The sequence below is a fragment of the Camelus ferus genome, chromosome 2 (assembly GCF_009834535.1).
Source record: "Camelus ferus isolate YT-003-E chromosome 2, BCGSAC_Cfer_1.0, whole genome shotgun sequence".
Classification (NCBI taxonomy): Eukaryota; Metazoa; Chordata; class Mammalia; order Artiodactyla; family Camelidae; genus Camelus; species Camelus ferus.
Genome location: NC_045697.1, coordinates 92026933 through 92051252, shown reverse-complemented (window position 1 = coordinate 92051252; position 24320 = coordinate 92026933). Strand labels below are relative to the sequence as shown.

At 34.9% G+C, this 24320-nt stretch overlaps 1 protein-coding gene across 1 annotated transcript in view; it reads right to left on the bottom strand.

The window, feature by feature from the left end:
• The window catches only part of LOC102513647 (UPF0462 protein C4orf33 homolog), a 577478-nt gene that overhangs the window by 105926 nt on the left and 447232 nt on the right, over nucleotides 1–24320 (bottom strand). Inside the window, exon 7 of the transcript XR_004313736.1 lies at nucleotides 11238–11392. The gene's annotated coding sequence lies outside the window, so the exon portion shown is untranslated. The remainder of the gene's footprint in view (nucleotides 1–11237; nucleotides 11393–24320) is intronic.

Sequence of the window (24320 nt, the reverse complement as noted above, 5' to 3'; positions counted from 1 at the left end):
GTGTATAATCTGGAAAAATAGATTAAAAACTATACAAGCTTAAGTTCAAAAAAAAGAAAGGAAAAAGAAAAGAAAACTGATTAGTACTTTTAATTGAGAATGTGGAAAATGTTTTTTTTTTTTCTGTTTTAAGGAGTGATTATCTTATTTAAAATTGTATTTGCAGGAAAATACTACATTTTTCTGTCTCTGGCCTATGAAGACGATACAGAATGATGTTACCTGTAGGCAATCATAAAGCAAACCCTACAGCCCATGTGTTTAAAAAACGGGATTCAGAACGACAGAAACAGTGGCCCTCCTCATTATCCCCTCCTCTGCGTGCTGTAACTACATGCAATAACCATAGTTGACAAAAGCTCCGATGTTAAATTTAGGAAAACTCTGTGCACCTTATTTTCCCCAAATGAACTAAAAGCATTACATGGAAAGAGACTTTAAAGGCAAACCAGCCCTGCCTTTCACACAGAGCAGAAGTTCCTTCTACTGACCCTGCATGCATTCTCAAGTGACAGGCGGCTCTGGTCATGCTTGGACAGTTTGTGGAACCAAAATCTTCCCTCTTTGAACAATCATACATTATATCTAATTTGTTTGAGTGTAGCAACATAAAATTAGTTTTAACTCCCTCTTAAAGTGAATTATCACCACATATTCGAACATATTCATTCTGTTTTCAGTTTGCTTTCTCTTGCACATATGCATATACCTAGTCCTTTCAACCAACCCTACAAGTCCCTATGTGGTTGGAGCCCAGCCTACCTCTCTGAATTCCCCTTGTTTCACTTTCTCTATCACATACTGCACTCTACTCACACTCATCTTCTTTTTGTTCCTTGATCCCCAAATACCCATTCCTGCCTAAGGCTTCATGCTTGCTATTCCCAATGTCCTGTGCCCCCAGATATTTACATGGCTGACTCCTTTGAATCTTTCAAATCTAAATTCAAATGGTATCTCCTTTTGTCCATAACACTCATCAGCATTTAAAATTGTGTTAACTTAGCAATAAATTATTTTTTTCTATCTCCCTCATACTAGAATAGAAGCTCCACAATTAAAGGGCCCTTGACTATCTTACTAATTGTTGAACCCCATAGTAAGTAGACCAGTTTCAGGCACATAATATCTATATAATAAAGATCTATTTATGAGTGAATAAATAAATATATCCTGCAGCCTACATTCCATATAACAGCCAGCGTGTTCTCATACAATTATAAACCCAAACCTAATTATATCACTCTTTCACTTGCTGCAATGAAAGGACCTTCCATCTGGGGCCACTGCAGCACAGGCTACCCACTACACCGCTCTGTAGGTTGTTATTTAGTTAGAACAGTTAGACTACAATGTAAGCATTACTCACTGGAGTTGAGTGCCAAGGCCCATCCCATTGTTCCTAGTATTAAATGCAAGCCCCGGTGCCTGGCTTACAGATCTCTCAGGATCTGGCCCCACTACACTTTCTGCTTTATTTTCCTTCTTCATCTCCCTTGAAATTACCCACCAAACTTCTTGACTTACTTTCAGTTCCTCCCAGCACTATGCTTTCTCTGATCTGCTAAGCCTTCTGCAGAGAATAATTCATGCCTTTTCTTTCATTCTTTCGTCCTTTCATACACCATCTCTTCTGATCCTAAATTTGATTAAGCTCCTTTCTATATGTTCTCCTCATATTCTCTGCTTTCTCTCCCATATCATTAATCATCTCATTGTGATTTTCAATTCTCTGTCTTCTCATTTCTTCTATAAGGTAGGAGCTATGTTTGTCATATTACTCCTTGTATCTCCAGTATCTGGCAGGGAGCCAGATAAATTTATCACATGAATGAATAAATAGTCATAACATGCTTTCCAAATTCTATGCCATCCTGGCCATCGTTTTTTGTATTCTCTATTTTATCACTGTCCAATTTTAAAATTGTGGAACTCACATTTGGTTTGCACCCATGATCAAATTTCAGCTTGAACTAACCAATATAGAAAACAGTGAGGCTATGTTCTTATATTAAATACTTTATTAGTATAATTACATATGCTACTACTTTCCACTTAAAAAGTCCAAAAGTAAATATTATTCTGCTAAATCTGTATTGACCAAAGTTGTATTTAACAAGATCATCTCACCTCTACTTGAGTTCATCAGTGCCTTCTAGTTTTATTTCACCAGTATCCATAGAAAATATACTTATTTTTCATAGAAATGAGCTTTCCACTAATATTTTGCAAAGAAATGAGAGGTAAAATATATTTAGGTCTATCTTCTCATTTTCAGTGGCCCTAATTTGAATCCATTTTGACCTGATTTTATCCCTAGAAAAGAAACAAATTCTGTTTGGCATTTAAATCAAGTTAATTTCTGTGACTTTAATAGGACATTGTTACCAAATTTTTGAATGTCCCATATTGTGACACTGACTGCCCCATAAACAATACAAGCCCAGAGGAGTGATAATAAGGGCCACCCTGACACTCAGTCCTTCACCTCTCGTCCCGTTTTCTGAGGACTGAAAGCAAATACGTCCTATTTCTTACCATCCACTCTTTAAAGAAAAGCTACATACTACCCAGAATTTAACGTTCCTATTAAAGGAATTTTTCTCATGGTCAAATCTTTTAATTTTTAGAAGCAGTGTCATTATCACAGAAATACAGGTACCAGCACTACAATATACATTCAAAATGATATTATTTGAGTTGACCTATTATTCAAGCAAATGGCTCTCCCCAGATTTTTTAAAGTCAGGTGGATTCATGCTGCTACTGTAATCTGATTATAAGCTAAGACAAAATTTTAATTTACTTTAAGTGGCAATAAATTCAAAATGCAAATAGATGTTACTGTGATAGGATCAAATGCCTTTCAAACACAGAGCAGAGAAGGTAAGATCGATTTTCTTTGAATATTATCTTTTAGGTATAAAATTAAGAACTTGATATTAAATCATAGAGACGAGCTGATCTTCTTAAGAAGCTCAATGAATATGAGAGCAAAATGAGTGACACGAGAGGTATTAGACCTCAGCGAACCTAAGCAAAGAGTGGGGCAGGCTGAGTATGTGAGATAAACAGGCAGGGAAGTTAAGATGGAAAAGGGGACAGTGACTGGGAGCTGCAGGAAATATACAACTCAGACTGGCAGCAGAAGTAGAGGGATAAAGTGTGATAAAGAGCTTAAAAAGGTAAAAAGGCCCATCAAGTTTCAGATGGCAGATGTCACTGTATATCAGTCCAGGGTGGTATCACTGCATTAGATAGAAGAGGATGCCAAACAGAAATAACCACAGCCTTGAAGAAAAGTCAAGAAAGGACTTTGTTAGTTAACATTGTGTTTGAAAACAACTGCGTTAATAAGACAATGATGAATAGGATAAACATAAAGGGCATTATTAAAATGGTACATATCAGTCAGGAGAATTGGAAATGAGCTTTCTTTAATTAGGAACAAGAGTGGAATAACAAATGTGAAAGTGACATTTGGAGATACTAAAGATGAGACAATATGTTTTCATATGTTACTATTTGCTGATGGACCTGATGATGCATTGCTGCAGAGGAACTTAAAGAGTGAATAATAGCTGGCCATCTGGTTGCAAACTTTGACAGCTTTTGAAGATAGTGGTTCACACAGGGAGCAAGAAGCAAAGAAAATAGAGTTTTATCAACTCCATCAAAGTTATATGGGAGTAAAGGGGTTGCCTGCTAATGAAGATAATTACCTCTTCTTGATAGGAGATGAAGGCACAAAGCTACAGCTGGATAATAAAAAATTCTTCTAGTGCAGAGCAGCAAAAAATTATATTCAATTCAGACCCCATGCATTATTAACTCCCTCAAAATTAAAGCACTTCTTTTAGTCTCTGGTGAAGCAGAGGCATGTAATGGAGAGACCACAGGCTTTGAAGTCATATAAACACGAACTCAAAGTCTGGCTCCACCATCTTGAAGTGTTTGATTTGGAGCAAATCCTTTAACCAATCCTCATTTTAAAAATGAATACACAGCTGCTTATCTCATGGGCTTTTGAATGGTTGAAAAAGACAAGTAGTTAGATGACCATTACATGACTTACATTCATTATTCATTTAACAAACATCTGTTGAAGGCACCCACATGTGAAGCACTATAATAGTGTCAGAGTAGGCAAAGCTGATTAAACACAGAGGAAAGCCTCCTCCCCCTACATAGCTTATAGGATGAGAGAGAGTCACTAATCAGGCAGTTACACAACTAAGATAAAAATAACAATCATGGTAAGTGCTGCAAAGGAAAAATGCATACAATTATGAGAGTAAATAATATGATTATTTGATGTCTTTAGGTCAAGGAAGGCATCTGAAAAGTGAGAACTAAGCTAATATTAGAAGGATTCACTCGAGTTCACTGGGTGAAGAAAAGTTTTTTTTAAAAAAGGGAAAAAAAGTGAGGATTGCATAAGATGAGACTGGAAAGATAGTGAGGTAAGATAGTCTAGGATGGAAAGGTCTTAAAGTATATACATAAGGAGGTAATCAATGAAAGCTACCACTTTCTCTCTTGTGGGTGTTGCTGGTATGATCTTCCTTATCTAACGAAAGTGAAAACACCTAAGCATAATTTCTGTGTTCCTTAATATTTACCTAGCTATGTAATAAGTGTAGTCTTCAAAAGGTTATGAGGTTCTTCTTGAGCACATTAACATGAATGTATAAGGACTAGCCTTGTACACCTGTAATGGGATAGAAATGGATCAATGGAAACAGGAGTGGTCACTGGGCAGTGGGCAGAACCTGGGCCATTCACTGACCTTTCACTGCTGAGTGCAGCACAGCACTGGCCCCTGAACCAGCCCTTTCTCTGCAGAGCGCAATTGTCTCTCATGCTCACACTCCTGATACTCCCCCAGATTAATATCTACCCCAACCCTTGCTTTTGGCTCCTCACTTAAATGAGAGGGCAGAGGTTCTGGATGAGTTCAGTGAAGTAATTTATTCTGCATGCCAGGAGAATCTAGGTTATGTTGAACTAACAAATATCCATAAAATATTGTAAGGTAACACACATTTGTTCCTTGCTCATTTTTCCTGACTTTCATAGGTAGGCTGAGGGAGTGAAAATGATCTGGGACATAAATGCATATCATAATCATAACACTTCATTAGCTAAAGCAAGACACAAGCCACATCTGCTTTCAAAAAAGCAAAGAAGTGCAACACTACAGTGTTTCTGGAATGAGGACAACCAAAATATTGGTAAATAACCATATTGACCATATATATTTACTATTATTAGGGATTCAAAAGTTAAAAATGAGTTTCTCATACTCATTTTCAGAGCTTCCTCTTATTCTGTGTTGTGCTCTCTTTACCATTTCTTTACTAACTCCAGGGCATTTATCCTAACAACTTTCAGCTACTGATGTTCATTTACAATGACTCTATAACATACATGTCTTATTCACCATCTCTTGCCTTATAACTTTCTCTAAGCTAATGTTCCCAGGAGTTGACAGATAACAATCAAATAATCTTACTAATTAAAATAATATATTGCATTGGTATAGAGAAATATTTAAAAGCTACTTTCACAAGTAACTTTTTTTTAATTTGAAGTACAGTTGATTTACAATGTTGTGTTAGTTTCAGTGTACAGCAAACTGATCCAGTTATATATATTTTTTCCCAGATTCTTTTTCATTATAGGTTATTATAAGATATTGAATAAAGTTCCCTGTGCTAGACAGTAAATCCTGTTGCTTATTTATTTTATGTATAGTAGTTTGTTAATCCCAAACTCCTAATCCTTACCTCTTGCCCTTCATCTACCCTTTGGTAACCATAAATTTGTTTTCTGTGTCTGTGAGTCTGTTTCTGTTTTATAAATAAGTTCATTTGTCTTTTTTATAGATTCCACATATAAGTGATATCATATAATATTTGCCTTCCTCTATAAATAACAATAATAAAAATAATATTATTTAACAAATAGCTTCTCATCTAATATCATTTTATACAAAAAGAAACTGAAATTCAGATATATCTAGTGAGTAGCCGAAGTCAAGTGCTGATAATTGATAAAGTCTGGATATGAATCTATGGCTGATCACAGAATACATATCTTTCCGCAGAGCTACATATTTCCAAATCTGACACCTACTCTTCATTGTTATACTCTATGTGTATATAAACTATTATTCCACAGATCATACAACAGAAAGCAAACAAAAGCTTAGGGGCTGATAAGGTACTGGTCGGTATGCAAGCTCCTGAGACTCTGCTTCAAATTCATTAACTAAATGTAGGCACTCAGAATCCCAGTACATTAACCTCATCAGACATTGAAGATATAACTGACCCCACCCAAATCACAGGATATGGGAAGTATTGACATAAAATAATGGAGTCATGTCTCCTAAGTAGTAGAAGGATTAAAATACATTCAGAGATAAAAGAAGTAAAATACCCTTTCAAAATGTAAATTACTTCTTCCACAGCAACAATGATAATGTACTAATTCTAGGAGTCAAATAAATTATTCAAGGACACTGCCATTTAGTTTGTTTCTTGACTCCATAGGGAAAAAGTAATTATGCCTAGCCCAGCCAAGCCTATGATAACAGATGGCTATAAGGGAACAAAAGTGAAGGTAATGTCTTCAGAAATCTACCATGATGTTTCATATTTTAGTGAAAAATGTCCTTGGAGGGACCTTTGAATCAATCAGTCCAAGTTTCTCATTTTACATGTGAAGAATTAAGGCCCAGAGAGGCACAGCACTTTTCTAGAGGTTACATAATTTGTGGCAGTGCTTAAAGACAGAAGGCAGATTCCAGCCATGAAAAGGCCAGGAAGAAAACTACCAATTATTAAGCATGTTCTTTGATGCTTTATTCACATTGTCTCATTTCATGCTCAGATGACTGGAGTGAAAAAGATATTTCATCTTCCATTACAAATATACCAGGACGCCAAAGGTAAACTATCTAGCCTACTTTCACACAGTTAGTAGAGTACTAAAGGGCAGAGTTGAAACCCATCTCTTTTTACCCCAAAGCGGAGTGCTTTCTCCTACACCAAAAGCTCAAGAGCGTGTGCACTCCCTGCGGTTGTGGGTGTCAAATCCAGATAACTTTTTGCCAACAGTGCTATTTTAAGAGATTACTACTTGTTTTAGAAGACTTTTGACTAAAGTCTATCCTAATGCTATCATGCTGGGATGTCTGATTAATGTGTCTGTACCTCTTTGAAGCACTGTCTTATTTGAGCGGTTGGTTAGATAATTGAAATAATTCAGGGATCATTAAGATGATTGAATTTGTCTCTCTGGATTATTGTCCCCGGCTTTTTGAACATCATCTGAATGCAGGGATCCTCTATAGAGAAGATTCCTGAAAACTAAAGGGAGAATTGTCTTTTAGATTTGTAATGGCTTCTCTTAGTGAGAAAAGAGTTGCTATTGTGCTTCTGGAAAATAGATAATCAAGTCTCCTAGAGGCAATGGGGTCACCTCCATCTGGTCACTCTCACCATAATTCACCATAATCATATGTCTGGGGCTGGAAATAATACAGATCAGGAGACAATGACACAATGATCCAACCATTCCTCTCCTAGCATCATTCTGTGACTCACTGCCCTCTTCTAAACACATATTGGATTTGTCTTTTTGGTTTTAAGGTATGCACTGTCTGGTCTAGACAGGGTAGAGATAAAGGGGCAGAGCCACCTGGGCAGTCATGGTGACTGGAGCAAAGAGTGGCAACTTCCCTGACACATTAGACTTGACCACATTTCCCATACAATGTGGAGACCTCCTTGCATTTTCCAGAGAGGTTTTCTCAACATGCGAGAGAAGCTACAAGCTACCACCCACACCCACAACCCAAACAGCACCCTCACAAAGAAAGCTTCCAACTAAGGATTTAGAGGAACAGGGGATCCAGCCTGCACATGACTTCTGAATCAAAATCCAGCATTCATAGCATTCCAGATCTCATTCAGGCATATTCTAAGAATAAATAATAGCTACAAAGCATGTGAAGCTATCCAGAGAACTGGTTGTTCTCACATATGCTGGGGTCGCTTGCAGAAGTCAATTTTCCATTGTCAAGAAGAAGCAAGACCCAATGTAGAGTCACTAAAAGATTTCATTATCTCCCTCCTTTCCCACCATTCTCCATCCTTTGGTACTGGCCCAGCCAGACACTAACTCAGATCTCTCCACTGCATTCCTAGATGGAAACACAGAAGGTCCTTGGTGTCTGGCACTTTGTCAGTGCTTGCAGGAGAGTTGGCCAGGAAGAGAAAGAATAGGGAAAAGACTAGGGGAGGGTGGTGAGTTAGGCAGTGTAACCAGAGACCTATTACAATGAGCAAAAATCACTTAGACCCTCCCAAGAGTTCCAAATCAAGATTCTGTTGGACTAAACTAAATTCCACAATCCAGGTTAAGTATGTGAAAGAGTGAAAAATATTGTTGAACTCTTTTTTTTTTTTTTTTTTGAGGGGGGAGGTAATTAGGTTTATTCATTTACTTTTAGAGGAGGTACTGGGGATTGAATCCAGGACCTTGTGCATGCTAAGCATGTGCTCTATCACTTGAGCTATACCCTTCCCTGTAAAAATATTGTTGAACTCTTAATGATTATTTTATAAATTACAGCTTCAATGAGTTCAAAAAGAAGTAATCTTTTACACTTGACCAGTGCTTTACAATAGGCAAAACTTTATCATTCCTCATTTGAGTCCTTTCAGATAGGAATAGCAAGTATTATTCTTACTTTTAAAATAGGAAATGAAAGGCCATAGAGGTTGTGGGAAACGTTTGAGGTCACAAAGGAAATAAATTGTGAAGTGGTCAATAAATGCCTTTTCCTCTTTCCCCTCGGCCCCTTCCCCTGTCAAGTTACATTTCATCTACAAAGCAGTGTTTTTCTTTGTTTCTTTCTCCTTTTTTTCTGGAGATACATATATTGTTCTACAATTTTAATAAGAAGCACTGTAATTGTATTTTCCCCTCTTGTAGTCATCCAAAAGGAAAAGCAGCTTATGTTTATGTTTAATTGTGTGGGTAGTTTCATTATTAAAAAATTAGGTGCAGTGTGCTTGAAATCCTGACATTTTTTAAAAGCTAGGGTTTTTTGGTCTTTTTTTTTTTTTTTTTTTTTTTGGAAGAGGGGTTTTTGGAGGTTGTATTTGGAAAGCTGACTCTGACATTTAAGCTATACAAAAAAAAATGTTGATAAATCTGTTACGTTTGTCACCTTACCAAAATCAAGGAAGGTAGGAAATGGAACAGCTGGCAGATATTTCTATTCTAAACTGTCAAACAGTGAGCATGAAGAGAAATCTGTTGATGTTGACGCTTTCGATCTAACCCTGCAGGCAGGGGTGGCTCTGGCAGAGAATCACTCCCGAGTGCCACTTTCAGCCAGAAGCTCTAGTAAGTGCCCACATCCAAAACGCTTGGAGGATTGTAAGGACTTTCTCTAGAAGAAGCTTATTTTTCCACAGGAAGTGCCTCCTTTGAATTAATGATTAAAGTCCCTGTGGTATGCTACCAAAATTAACAAAAGAAGTATGTTCTCTATACAGAGTTAGCAATTCCAGAAATAAGACACAAAATGATTGGTCAAAAGTCGCCACCTCATGGTGCTCATATATCGCATTTTAAACTACATTTTACACAGCTTTCACAATATAACTTGAAAAGGGGCTATTCCTGGGTTAAAAAAATTAAGCCAATTAGTACCTGTTTTTGGAGTTGATGGGGATTATGAGCAAATACAGTTTCACTTAATATTTACCCCCTGAGAGCAGATACATGAAAAATATTTTATCAAATATGATGGGTTGAATTTATTCTTATTTTTGTTCCTCCCAAAATAAGTTAACTATTCTGCTCAAATGACATATGTTTTCTTCCTGGTGTATTCACTTTTTAATTTTTATACTTAAATGTGCTTTCAAAATTTGTTCAAATGTCCTAAAGGAAGCCATTAACTTGATTAATTGATTTATGGTCTTTTATATTTTGTAGGTTTTTGTTTTGCTCTTTCATGAACACTAGAAGCTATTTAACAAGTTAGGTTTCTCAGTGTATTTTAGGATATCATTTCCTCCTTAGATAAATGTGCTGATTTGCTTAGCACTGCTTCAGAAAGCACACAAAGCAATTTGAAAAACATGCAAATATTGTGTTGGGTTTTTTTTCACATTGGAGGAAAAAATAAAATGTGTCCTACTTGAGCATACTGCCCTTTTTATTTCTGAAGGAAAAAAATCCCAGATCCCTATGAAAATGCTTGATAAATAACTGAGTATAACTGAAATTTTCCAAAGGGGAAAAAAAAGGGTAAAGTTATTTCCAGTCAATCTTCAATGGAAACCACAAGAGAATTTTCTAATAAAACAAAAGTAGCAATCAGAATAGCTGACAACTCTTTCTTTTAGTTACATTAAATATATTTAAATGACCATGGGCGGTTATAAACAATAGTAATTCCCCCAGGCATCTGTCTCATCCTCCTGTCGGTTCTTGCTTCCAAACAAATGGATGGATCAAATGTTATTGCCTAAGGAAATACATGACTAAAATAAGCACTTTTTATCTTTTAAACCCAAGTGTTCTCTTTTGAATATCTTTTTCTTAACTTCTGTTGGTTTGTATAATTGTTACAGTTAAAATTCCCCCAGCCTCTAGCCCCTAATGATATGGCTACATACATCCATACTTTCAGACCTTTACCTCCTCAAATTTTATAACGAGATTTAATACCTTGAGCCCACAACTAAAAGTGGGGGAAATTTACTTTATTCTCCAGAATAGGTTTTTTCATTTGATGTTAAACAAGAGCTTACCAAAGGGTATTTTGAAGCCCAATTTCTTTTTTCAAAAAATATAAAATAACAAACTTGATCTTCTTCACCAAAGTCTTGCAGTTTTGAATGTTTGTAAAGAATTAAGATCTAGGAAACACTGATCTCTAATGCCTACATATAAACCTTGATTTTGTTGTGTGTTTTTTCCCACAGTTATGATGCCAAAGCGAAAATTGCAACAGAAAAATTCAGACAGGCAAAGAACACTTTATTCAAGGTTACTGGAAGAGATGAAAGAAGCCAGATGTAAGTCTGAACTCAACTGCACTGACACAAAGAGTAGTAGAGTTTTTAAAGGCTTCAGTGAGAGGGAGATCGTAGGCCACCTGTGTTTGTTCATTGGCTTTACCAGAGGAGAGAGGAAAATTGTCTTACCTTTTTGACAGGAGGTAGTTTTACGAATTTGTAGCAAGACACCCACCAAAGTTAGGCTCGAACAGAGACTCAGAGATGGGGGTTCTGTCTCCTCTGATGACATTTCAAAAAGATGCTTCCCAGATACTTGAGGAAGATATTCTTAGGTTGTAAAACTGGCAGAGAAAACACAATTACAAAGGTTTTTAAGTAAATGCGCTAAGAAAAAGGAGTTTAGGGGCCTACAGTCAGGAAGAAGCCTATTTATAGTTTAGTCAAGCTGAAGGACCATTAAGGTTATCTTGATCAATGGTTATGGAAACATGTACATAAAATGATAAAAATAATAGGACATAAAATGAAGCAAAATGGCTTTGAAATTCAACCGTCTTTATTTAGAAACAAATGGTATCTTGCTGTTATCCAAGAGAATTGAAATACAGTGTACAGCAGATCTTTCCTAGCAAGGGTGATCCTCAGCAAGGGTGAAAACAAAGAGTTTAACGACAAACAGCAACAGCTTCTAAAAATAAAACTTATATTCAAAGAATCATAAAAGATACTTTAAAATGTCATTCGAAAGCCCAGCACCATGGTTATAATCAGAGCCCCTAGAACTAGACTGCCTGGGTTCAAATCTCAACTCAGCTAATTATTTATGTGATCTTGGGCACTCTCTGGGCCTCAAATTCCTAAATAAAACTGAAGAAGAAGAATTCATCTCTGAATAGTTGGTAGGGCTGAGTTAAAAAAATATAAATCACACAGAACAGTGGCTGACACATAACAAGTGTATTATGTGAATGACCTTTCATTATTTTAGTCAAAGAAGATTTGCAACTAGCACTGTATAGCAGGGCCCTTCTCATCTTTAGCCCCACAGAATTCTGAATCAGATTTTTCAGGATGGTGATCAACATCTTCAACACCTTTCTCTTACTCTCACTAGGTGTCACTGTATTTATTCATACATCCCTAGGACAGAAGCCTTCAATGATTCAATAATGGACAAATTCATAAATACCTCTGAACTGAGTTCAGCATACCGAATGATAAGACCATAAGTGGTGGAATAATAAAAACAAGTCTCATATTGCTGACATGGGATCTGAAGTAATAGTATTAGGTGAGCTTCTGAAAGTGTTGAGACATCAACAACTCACCATAGATTCACCATTATGAGATGTCCCAAGAATAATTCATGGATTCCTACCAAAGAAATTCATAGTGCCTCCCACTTCTCCTTAATTATTTCCTAAGTTTCTGGCATGAATAAAACAAATAATGTAGAGTAGAAAACACTATAACTTTTTGAGTTCAGATCCCAGTTCTGTTGATAGCTATGTATGTAATCTTGAATAAGTTACATACTTTTTCTGAACATTAGTTTGATCATACCTGTTTTTAATTTTTAAGAACTTTGAGGTATTAATACATTTAAAAACATTGAGCATAATGATTTGTGTTAAATGAATGATATTTCCTCTTCTGCTAAGTTCTCCCCTCCCCCTGCAGCTTTATGGAAACTCTTCAAAATCAGTTCATTCATTCATTCATTCATTCATACATTCATGTGTATTGCCCCCTCTCTATGTAAAGTTCTGGGATGATAAGGGGGAGCACAGCAGACAATCGGCACTCCACCACAGAAACTGTGTAGCCAAGTAAGGATGCACACAGGTGAATAGTGAATTAAAATTGAATATGATAAATGCCACAAAGAAGGAGGTAACAGTGTTTTATGGAGGAACCTATCACCTAAGCCAGACTTGGATAGTCAAGAGACTTGAAAGAGACAGTCCTAACTGAGGCAATCTTTTTAATGAAAATAATACTGTTGGAACATATGGTTAGGGAGGGAAGTGATGGGGATAAGCCTAAAGAAGTATGCATGGTCCAAGGGAGGAAGGGATATTTAAACTGTGTTAAAAGAGTTTGGATATTATCTTACAGGTAATAGAGAATGGCCAATGAATTCAAGCTTAGGAATGAAATGAGCATATTTACATTTTAGGAAGATAATTACAGCTGTAATACAGAGAATGAGCTAAGAGGGAAGAGATGAGTTAGAATCATCAGTAGTAATTGAGGCTGGAGTTTAAGATTGTCTGAACTAGGACACTGGAAGTGAGCGTGTAGAGAAATAGATGAATTCAAGATGTGTAAGAGATGCAATCAAGATGAACAAAGATGGAGAACTAAGGATAACATCTAAGTTGCTAGTCTGGGCAGCTGAGTGGGATTATGCTTTAAGAAGGGGAACAATGCAGAAAAAACTGAAGTTGGGAGAGGCAAATACAAAGATTTCATCTTTTAACATACTATATTTTTAGTGTATGTGGTCACCTAGGTGATAATATCTGACAAAAATTTGAATACATAGTCCCAGAGTTCAAGGCCATAATATAGATAAATCTTAGAATTAAGTGGTAGATGCAAGTACCTAAGATCAGACTACAGAATAAGAAGACATGGATAGTGGACAAAATGCTAAGGAGTTCCAATATTAAAGAGGTAAGTAAAGGGAAAAGAAGTCTTAAAGATGGTTGGGAAAGAGTGAGCCAAGTGGTAGGAGAAATGTTATGCACTTGTGCTATCAGAGAACTTAAGGAAACAGCATTTCAAATAGACCTAAGAACACACACTTAGGTAACTCAATTTTTAATTTTTCTGGCTGTATTGAATATAACTGACAATAGACAATACTGTGTAAGTTTAAGATTTACAATGTGCTAATTTGATATGGACATATTTTGCAACAATTACCACAATAAGGTATTAACACATCCATCACCTCACATAGGTACCATTTTTTGTGTGTAGTGAGAGTTATATAATATCTGTAACATTTTCTTATCCATTCATCCATCAACAAACACTTAGGTTGCTTCCATGCTTGGCTATTGTAAACAATGCTGCAATGAACATGAGGGTACAGTTATCTCTTCAAGATGGTGATTTAATTTCCTTCAGATATATACTCAGAAGTGGATTTGCTGGATCATAGGGCAGTTCTATTTTAATTGATATTGAATCAGGCTAAGCTCCTAGAGGTAAAACTCGCAAAAATGTGGAGCTTCTCTCTGACTAGGTCCCCTAGAGTTTTAACTCTCAGACTCGTCAACACTGAGCCTTTAACCACTTGTCAATTACAGTTTAGGTTTTCCTGACCCAACTCTGGTCCCCATGGAAGTTTCATGGGTTTCTGCTTCAGCAAGTTGTGCTTCTCTGTCTTTTCCTGTCTGTTTCTTCAATTTGGGGAACAGCAGTTTGCCTTGTTAACCTCACTTCTCTTTAAGAAGAGCAAAAAACGTCTTAAAGACTTTTCTTTAAGGAAAGTGTTGATTTTTCAGTTTATTCAGCTCTTTACTTGTTAAGATGGAGTAGTGACTTCCACGCTTCTTACATGCTAAAAATCAAAAGGCAATTTTTAAAAGATAAAGACTCAAAGTTATAAAATGTAAATTTAAAACAAAAGACAAAACAATAAATAATAGAAAACAAAAACAGTAATAAGACTCCTACTACTAAAATGTGATTTCCCAGTTGTTTATGATGAGCAGCCTGTTCACATCCTAACTTTTCTCTGGAAAAACTATCAGCCCTTTAGTTTCTGTTTATATAGTGTTGTTAGAATTTGATCTAACACTGGGAGGATTCATTACAAGCATAGGTACATTTCTAATGTGTACCAATACAAAATTATAAGCTAATGGAGTTAATCCATCATGCTCAGTGGAGATAAATTCCTAATCTGTTAAAAAACTTATGAAAATACAATCACTGTAAATACAGTAAATTCTCTGAGGAGACAATTTCTATAAGAGCTTGCATGATTATTTCAATTAGAAAATCCTTGTAGCTAAAATAGTTATGTACAGTCAGAACAACTGTGACCAAATCTACCACTTCTCCCTAAAGCCTTTGAAAATCTTTTCAGTCATTTAAAATAAAAGCCCCAATATATTCAGGATGGGAAGTAGGGGAGGAGAGAATAATATGTACACAGAAAACTTCCTCTGCAATAAGGATGATAAATTTTATAAATAAGACCATTTGCTACCTTAATAAATATGGGTAGACAGATGGGACATTTAAGAGATAGAAAAAAACAGGCAGACTGTTGTAAAGAAAACAGTACAGATTTTAGAGTCAAGTAGACCTCGTTTTGAATCTCAGTTCTGCCACTCATCAGCTACATGGCATTGGGCAAGTTTTTTAACCTTTCTAAGTCTCAGTTATTGCACTCATAAAATAGAGACCATAATATCCTCTGACAACATTCCAGAGATTAAGGCTAATATAAATGTATGGATTAAAGACAATGCAAATATTTAAAGGTATTGAAAATGCTAATGTGAAGCAACTAACATGATGACTTACACTCAATAAAAAGGAGTTTCTAATTATTATATATTATTTATAAATACTAGCATATTAATCATATTTGTATAAGTACATTGACATATTTAATAAATAAATATCGAGTGCCTTGCCTGTGTTTGGTGGTAGGGATGGGGTGAGCTGAGCAAGGCTGACAAGGTCCTACTCTAATAATTTAAATGCCAGTGTACTCCCACAAATCTGCATCTCACTTGCTACTCCCCAGTAACTAAACACTTTCTAAATCTACACATTAAGAAAAATTTATTGATTTACTATAAAGACCAACTTGGCATTTATCCAAGAAGCCCAAGAAATCATTGAAGTGTTTCTGGCCACATAGTGACAGACCAGATTTGCATTTTAGGAAGATTATTCTGGAGGTAGTATATAGGAGACCAGTCAAAAGACCTTTTCAATGGTTTGGCTGAGAGATGATATGACCACAGGAAAGAACAAAGTGTACTTATGTAAGAATGTGTCAGAAAGAGTCTGTAGGGCTGATTTCTCTTTTAGATAATGGGTGACCAGTTTATTACCAACAAATATAGTGAATATAAAGGAAGGAACTGTTTGGAATGAAAATTAGAGGGAAAAAATGTTTGCTAGCTGAATTTGACTTGGTTTTCATTTAATTAAGCTGGACAACTTGCTGTTTTCATATTATGTGTAATGGGAAGTGAGGTTCTTCAAATTCCACTTCAGATGTTCTATCCTCCATGAAGCCAGCTCAATCCAAAGAGAGTTGAAGACTCCTCCCTCTTCTGAGTTTCTTGTATACTCCTTAATTACTGAGTATCTTTCTACATCATATTATATCATGTATTCACCTGTCTCTACTACCATGTGCTTCTTGAGATCAGGGCTAATGCTTCACCTATATGTGTTTATCCAGAAACAGCAAAATGCCAGGCACATAGCAGGCAATCTCCAAATAATGCTGAATTGAATTTCTTAAGATAGCTTCTTATAGATCAAGATCTATAGCATTACAAATATTATCCTTATAGAACCAAGCTTATCTGTACTCTCAAAATAAATATATAGGGAAGTGCCTGTGGAAATATCTCTTTAAAAAGATCTCTAAGAGTCAATAAACCTGTTTCTAGCCTGGATCCATTAATTACTAGCTGTGTGACATTGAAAATAATTTTTTTAACTTTCTGAGTCATATTTACAATCTAAAAAATAGGTGTAATGATACCTGCTAGCTCCATCAAACATGTTTGTGTGATTCAAATGAGACTACGTCCTTAAGAGCAGTCATCAAAACTATAAAAGGATAAAACAATGAATGTTTATATTATTTTAAGAATAGTTTCTAAAATAATGTTTGGTAAGCTTTTAATACTTTTTAAAAGATATGATATCTGAATATGTTATTGCATTTTAAATATATATTTTACAATTAAAATACAGAAATAGAAAAAACAACAATAAAATTCACATGAAACCACATAAGGTCCTAAATAGCCAAAACAATCTTGAAAAAGAAGAGAAAAGCTGGAGACCTCACACTTCTTGATTTCAAAATAGTTTACAAAGCTACAGTAATCAAAACAGTATGGTATCATCATAAAAACAGACATATGAAACAGAATAGAAAGCTCAGAAATAAGCCCACACATGTACAATAAACTGATCTTAAACAAGAGTGCCAAGGATACACAACAGGGAAATGACAGTCTTTTCAACAAATGATCTTGAGAAAAGTTGATATTTACATGCAAAAATAATATAATTGGATGTTTATCATATATCATATACAAATTCAATACAACACAGATTTAATACTTAAATTTAAGATCTCAAACTATAGAACTCCTAGAAGTACACATGGGGGAACGTCTTCATGACATTGGTCTTAGCAATGATTTCATGAATATGACACCAAAAGCACAGGTAAAGAAAGCAAAAATAGACAAGTAGAACTACATCAAAGTAAAATCCTTCTGTGAAGGCAAAGAAAATAAGAGAGTAAAAAAGTCAAGCTGTGGAATGATAGAAAAATAATTGCAAATCATATATATAAAGGGATACTATTCAAAATATATGTAGAACCACTACTACTCACTACCAAAAAACAAACAAAACAAAACAAAAATAACCTGGTTAAGAAATGAGCTAAAGATTTGAACAGACGTGTCTCCAGTGAAGACATACAAATGGACAACCAGTATAAGAAAACACGCTCAATGTCACCAATTATCAGAAAAATGCATATCAGAACCACAATGAGATATTGTCACACAGGTGTTAGGATGGCTATTATCTAAAATGAAGAGAGAGAGAGACAGAACCAGTTTTAGGGAGGACGTAGAGAAATTGGAATCCTTGTAACACTATTGCTGGGAATGTAAAATGGTGCAGCTACGATGTTAAACAGTGTGGAAGTTTCTCAAAAATTGAAAATAGAACTATCAAACGATCCTACAATCCACAATCCCACTTCTGAGTATATATCCAAAATAACTGAAATCAGGATCTCAAAAAGATATCTGCACTCCGGTGTTCATTGCACACTATTCACAATCACCAAGGTATGGAAACAATATAAGTGTCTACCTATAGATGAATGGATGAAGAAAATGTGCCATATATATATAATATATATTATATATATATAATGTGATATTATTCATCCTTTAAAAAGAAGGAAATTCTGAAATATGCAACAACGTGAATGAACCTTGAAGTCATTATGCTAAGTGAAATAAGTCAGTCACAGAAGGATAAATACTGTATAACTTCACTTATATGAATTATCTAAAAGAGTCAAACTTATAGAATCAGAGAGTAGAGTGGTAGATGCCTAGGGCTGGAGGAAGTGGAAAATGAGGAGCTGCTAATCAAGCATATAAAGTCTCAATTATGCAAGATGAGTAAGTTCTAAAGATCTGTTGCACAGCATCATGCCTATAGTTAAAAATACTGTTTTGTATACCTAAAAATGTCTTAGGAGGTTGAATCCCATTTTAGGTATTCTTATCACAATAATATAAAATTTTTAAAAATTGCTGCATTGATTAAACTATGCCTCCAAAATTTTGGAATTTGACAGGTTCAGAGACCATGTGCTTGATTCATTCCCTTAAACTAACTCAGATAAAAATATTAACATGACAACATTTCTATTAAAGAACATAATATCTTTCATTAAATATATTAATGGATATTTGCAGTTATTGCTTAAGGCAACTACAAATTGTTTTTTTTAACTATACAGTGTTCTTATTAAAAAGAAAAAAAGATGTAGAATAAGTGTATCATTCTGCCCATTTCCCATGGCACTTTATCTTTGTCATCCCAATATTTTTATGGTTCTTGTTGACCATTCCCTGTTGTTGACATATGATTTCTAGACAACTTTTAATGCTTCCAGTTAAGCAGGGTAGTAATGTAAGGAGAATGTGCTTTGGATCTTGCTCTGCCTATTATTAGCTATACAACCTTACACATATGGAATGATTTCAAGCACAAAATGTGGCACATAGACTCCTGCAATAGAAGTTGGCTAAGCACATGAATAAAGATCTCCCTCCTTCCCTCCCTCCCTCCCTTCCTTCCTACCTTTCTTCCTTCCTTCCAGGAAGTTCTAGCCTTAAGCTGAATAAATAAAAATGAACAATCTCTTTAAAAAAAAAAAAAGAAAAAAGAGGCTCAGCAATTCTAATCCTCATTGAAATAAGACCCCACACTGGATCTTTCTTATTACATTCTATACAAAACAATTTAATTTTATATTCAAAATATAAAAACTAAAGCTATTAGAAAATCTGATTAAAATAACGGTGTAGCATACTTGATTAAATTTGTTCATTACTTTTCTTTGCATTTTTTCTTGTTATGTATGAAGTGAAATAGTCACAAGGCCTGCACATAAAAGCTGCACTTAAAGGTCAAGATTTCCTAAAACACCTTCAGTAAACATTCTTAAGGTAGTGAATCATTCTTCCATTTTTTTGAGATTTAAAAGAACAGGTTTAGTGGAGAAATAACCATAGTGATGAATTCCCTTAAGAGAGACAAAGTTGTTGGAATTTGTTATAAAATTTGATTGAAAATAAGCTTCAAGAGATTATTTTTAACCTATAAATGCATACTTTCTAATTCCACTTTCATATCTCTAAGAAGAAAGAAACCTGTTAGATCATTACTTTTACTTTTACAGTGTGCATAGGGTCCCCAAGTAGTAATTTCTCAAAGTATTTTTGATGTGGAAGATAAAATCTTGTCCTTGATATTAAAAAATATTATCAAGGCAGATAATGCTGCTCATCTAAATTGAAGGATTATCACTATTAAACTGAACATGTATATTTCTGTAGGAGATCTATAATCCCCAATTTTTGGAACAATGATTTTCATCTTTATTTGCCTGTCAAACATCTATGATTCAGATTAACTTGACAGTTTTATGAGACATGATAATTCTGTCCAATTGAATGCAATAGAGCAGGGATTTTCTTTTCTTACAGAGAAGCCATAACAATATTACAAATATCACTGCAATATTCAGCTATCCCATTAAAGATATTTTGTTTCTAGATGACTAGATTAAAACATCCCCCTCTATGTATTTAAACATGGTAATAATCTCCAATAACCAAATAAATACTATCTTTAAATAACTCTTCCTGTCCTTAGTTTTCAGTTGGTGAGAGATGTAAACTACTCTTTTAGTGCACAATAGCACGTAGCTGTTAAAATCAAAGATCACGTGGAAATGTAGGCTGACAAGTTATGACTTAATTGTGAAGTCACGTCAAACCATGAAGAAGCAAATTAGCCATCAAGATATAAAAATTTTGTTATTCTGTGATTCTAAGTGACATCAACAGACTTTTCCAGGTGCTACTAATTTTCTTCCTTGTCACAAATTTTACTCACTTTAGGAGAAGAAAGAAATGCCTAAAAGAATGAAAATTTTCTGTTAAAGATACACCACTGATTAAGGACAGATTGGCTTTATTCAGTGTTTTACCCTGAATAAGATGTGGCTTTCCAGGAAGCTTCAAAGATACTAACTAAAAGGCAGCCAGGGCAGAGCAGGTGAAGCCAGGTCTCTGGGTGGCTGAAGAGCTAAGTCCATTAGATGACTTCATATTGGATAAAGACAGGTAGTGACTGGTCCTACAATGGCTACTATTCATCTTGAAAACTGTGCATCTGCCAGAGGTATGCACACAAAAGGTGAATGAGTATTGAGAGTCTCACAGGGGGAGGCAGAACTCTTGAGTTTAAATGGTGCCTCTTAAAGGGCCACCACAGTTCTAATGGGAAAAAAGGCAGTGGGTGGGAGGGCAGACTTTCAAAGAACCCTGGGTACATGGCTTTGCTGTACTTCACTTTGCTTTCTTTCTCTCCAAGATACTAAGACAGAGGCAGAGAGTTTAGGATTGTTTAATAAAAATAAAAACCTATTAGATAGCATACTGAGGTGCCTCACTCAGCAAGTGGACTGTTTCTAGAAATTTAAGGTAACTTGGGGGTTTTTTTGGATTGTTTTTGTTTGGAAAAAGGGCATGTTTTAAGTTTACTTATTGCTATTATTATTACTATCATTTGAGAGTCTATCATAATGTCTCCATGTTTTTAAACAATCCACAAGATATTTAGTAATGTGTTTAGGAATGACATGAAATGTTATGTAGCTATTAATTTCATAAAGGAAATTGGGAGATTTTTCGACCTATTTTGACACAATAGATAAAACCAGAAATAAATGATTCTAAGTGAATGGGAGTACAAGGAAAAACAATTATTTTATGAACATATTTGGCACAGGTCCATTAATCATTCTCATTATTAATTAACTAATTAATTTCAAATGTTCTCCAATTAGGTAAAAAAAAAAGTTTATACAAGGCAACTGTATTATTTACGGAATAATGAATCTGGTGTTTTTGAATCTCATTCACTAATCAGTGGTAAAGTAAATAAATTTGACATGGAAATGTTCTAATAAGGTGACTAACATTGATAATATATTGTCATTTTGGTCACATAAATATCTGACAAAATTTAGGTTTCAGGAAGTGATAAAGTAATAGTTAGCTTTAGTTTTATACAATTCTAAACAGCAACAACAACAACAAAAGTCTTCCTTACAAATTTTTGTATCTCCCTTTAAAAAGAAAATAGAGTAAGCTTATATAGGTGAGAAGAAATTCCAATAATAATAGAAAGCAAGCAAAAATAAACAAATTCTCAAAAAATAAAACTGAATCAAGGTAATAAGTGAAAAATAAATCTCTCAAAGCAAAGCCACAATAAATGTTAATATTTGGTTAGCAAGAAAAACCAATGAAAATAATTCATATCCTGAGGTACTATATTTTCTCTCAGATTGGCAGAGATTAAAAAGAACATTAATGTCTGGGATTAATTGACTATGAGAATATAGGAATATGTGTATATCATTGGTAAATAAAACCTTACTGGAGGATAATTTGGCAATACGTATGTAGATCTTTTAAAAAGTTACTCTTTTTCCAACAATTCTACTTCTAAGAATTTATCCTAACAATGGAAAACCAGGCATTTTCCCTCCAATTTTGTTTATGATAGAAAAAAATATTCAACAACAAAGATTTAGCTTAAGGATTTATATAAAGCTAAAGCCCTTTAAATTTTATTAAGCACATTCTTTGTGTTTTTGTTTTGTTTTTAAATTTTATTTATTTATTTTATTTTTTGGAGGTGGAGGTAGTTTGTTTTTTTAATTTACTTTTAACGGAGGCGATGGGGATTGAACCCAGGACCTCATGCATGCTAAGCACACACTCTACCATTGAGCTATACCCTCCCCCCAACACATTCTTTAAGAGTTGGACATATATCCATATAAAAGATTACTGGCAGCTTGAAATAATGATATAAATGAAAATGAAGATTTCAAAACCTTAGGTTGGTGTAAATGAAGAACAAGGAACCGTAGCTGACTCACAGTAAATAGTACATAAGAGTTAACAATTGTTATTCTCCCTTCTTGAACATAGGCAACATGAAGCCAATTATTTCATCTATGTTATTCACTGATAGACTGCCAGAACAAAGAACAGTGCCTGGAAAATAACAGGCAATAAATACATGATGAATGAATATAGGCAGGAAGAGCAGAGGAAAGAAAGGAAAGAAGGAAAGACTCTATTTTAGTAAGAATTATAATTCACATGTAATAACAAGGCAGGAACATCATTAATGTTGATGACTGTATACTTATTCAGGTGTATTTGAATGCCTTTTATCTAATTCAGTTTTTGTTTTTCAAGTTAATTAAGAAAAGCATAGATTTAGATGGAAACCTCTATGATTCACTCTCTCTCATATGCCCTGGAGTAAATTTTGACCTATTGTTGACTTCATTTTAAACTTTTTATATTATCACCTAACTCTAGGTCCACATTTCCCTTTAACTTATGCAGAGATCTGTTTATTTTAGAGGAGAACCATGCTCTACTCAAACACTTAGGGGATTAAAACAAATTACACAGTGTGTTCACTGGACAGCAGAATTTGCAAGATGTAAAATACTTCATATTTTCCTTAAGGATATGTAAATACTTTGAAAATATCACAAAATGATTGTCTTCGCTGGGAAGATAATTTTCATTATTGATGAATGTTGTAGTAGAATGCTATCAGGCCAGTCAACCTGCTTTTGGAGGTTGTCAAAAGAGATAAGTCATCAAATAACAATGACCCTGAAGAAGCCAACTGTGGACTTTCAGTTTGAAGATAACAAAGTAAAGATATTTATGTACCCTTTTCTCAAAAGTCACATCTAAAACAGTAAGAATAAAACAGAAAGAAAAACTCTATCATTGGTAAAAACAGGCGGCATCTGTGACCCTGAATCACAACACATGACTATAAGTGGAAGAAAGTATGACTAGAAAGAAGGAAAATCATATATAAATGTGAGTGGAAAGGCAAATGAGGAGAAATCCCACTTGTCATCACAGAACTCTAGAAAGATGTAGGATTATAGTCCTTATGGGCTCAAGGCAGTGTTGAGGTTGGAACTGAAAACAGGGAGGATTTTTAAATTTTTTTTTTTAATGACTATATAAGGATCAATCAGACATTCAAATTCTCATCCCCAGCCTAGCGTCAGGCAACCACCCTGCCTGTCAGCCCTTGATGAATGCAGAGGTGTATAGTTTGGTTGGAGACAGGGTCCAGACTAAAGGATTTCAGGCAGAGGAAGATAGGAAAGTGAAATCTGTACTGGTAATTAGGAGTTTAAGTGCAATTTTTAAGTGAAACTACCAGTTATACTGAAGGGTTAAGTATATACACAAATTATTTGGAATTATCTACAAGGAAGATTTGTCCATTCTCCATTAGTTTACTTTTTCAGTTATTTATTTTTGTCACTACAGCCTCGTGGATATTTATTTTATACTTTGAGTTACAATCCAGTACTACTTTACTTATTTTATCAAATTGTTCCTGCCTTGGCCATTAGGAGCTCTTTCAGTTGGCTCCTGTGTCCCTTTGCCATATCCCATCATTGTGGTGGAGGTATTGTTTTAGCACTTCCTTACTTTCTATCACTGCAAGATGCTCCGGGCTTATCTTGACTATTCTTTCTCAGTCCTAAAGTCAGCCATTTCCCCAAGAAGACTTGTTTCTTTTCATTTGAACAATGTATTAGAAACCCAAACCTGGATGCTTAAGTGTGCGACCTTTCTGTTTCTGATTTCTAGTTTAATT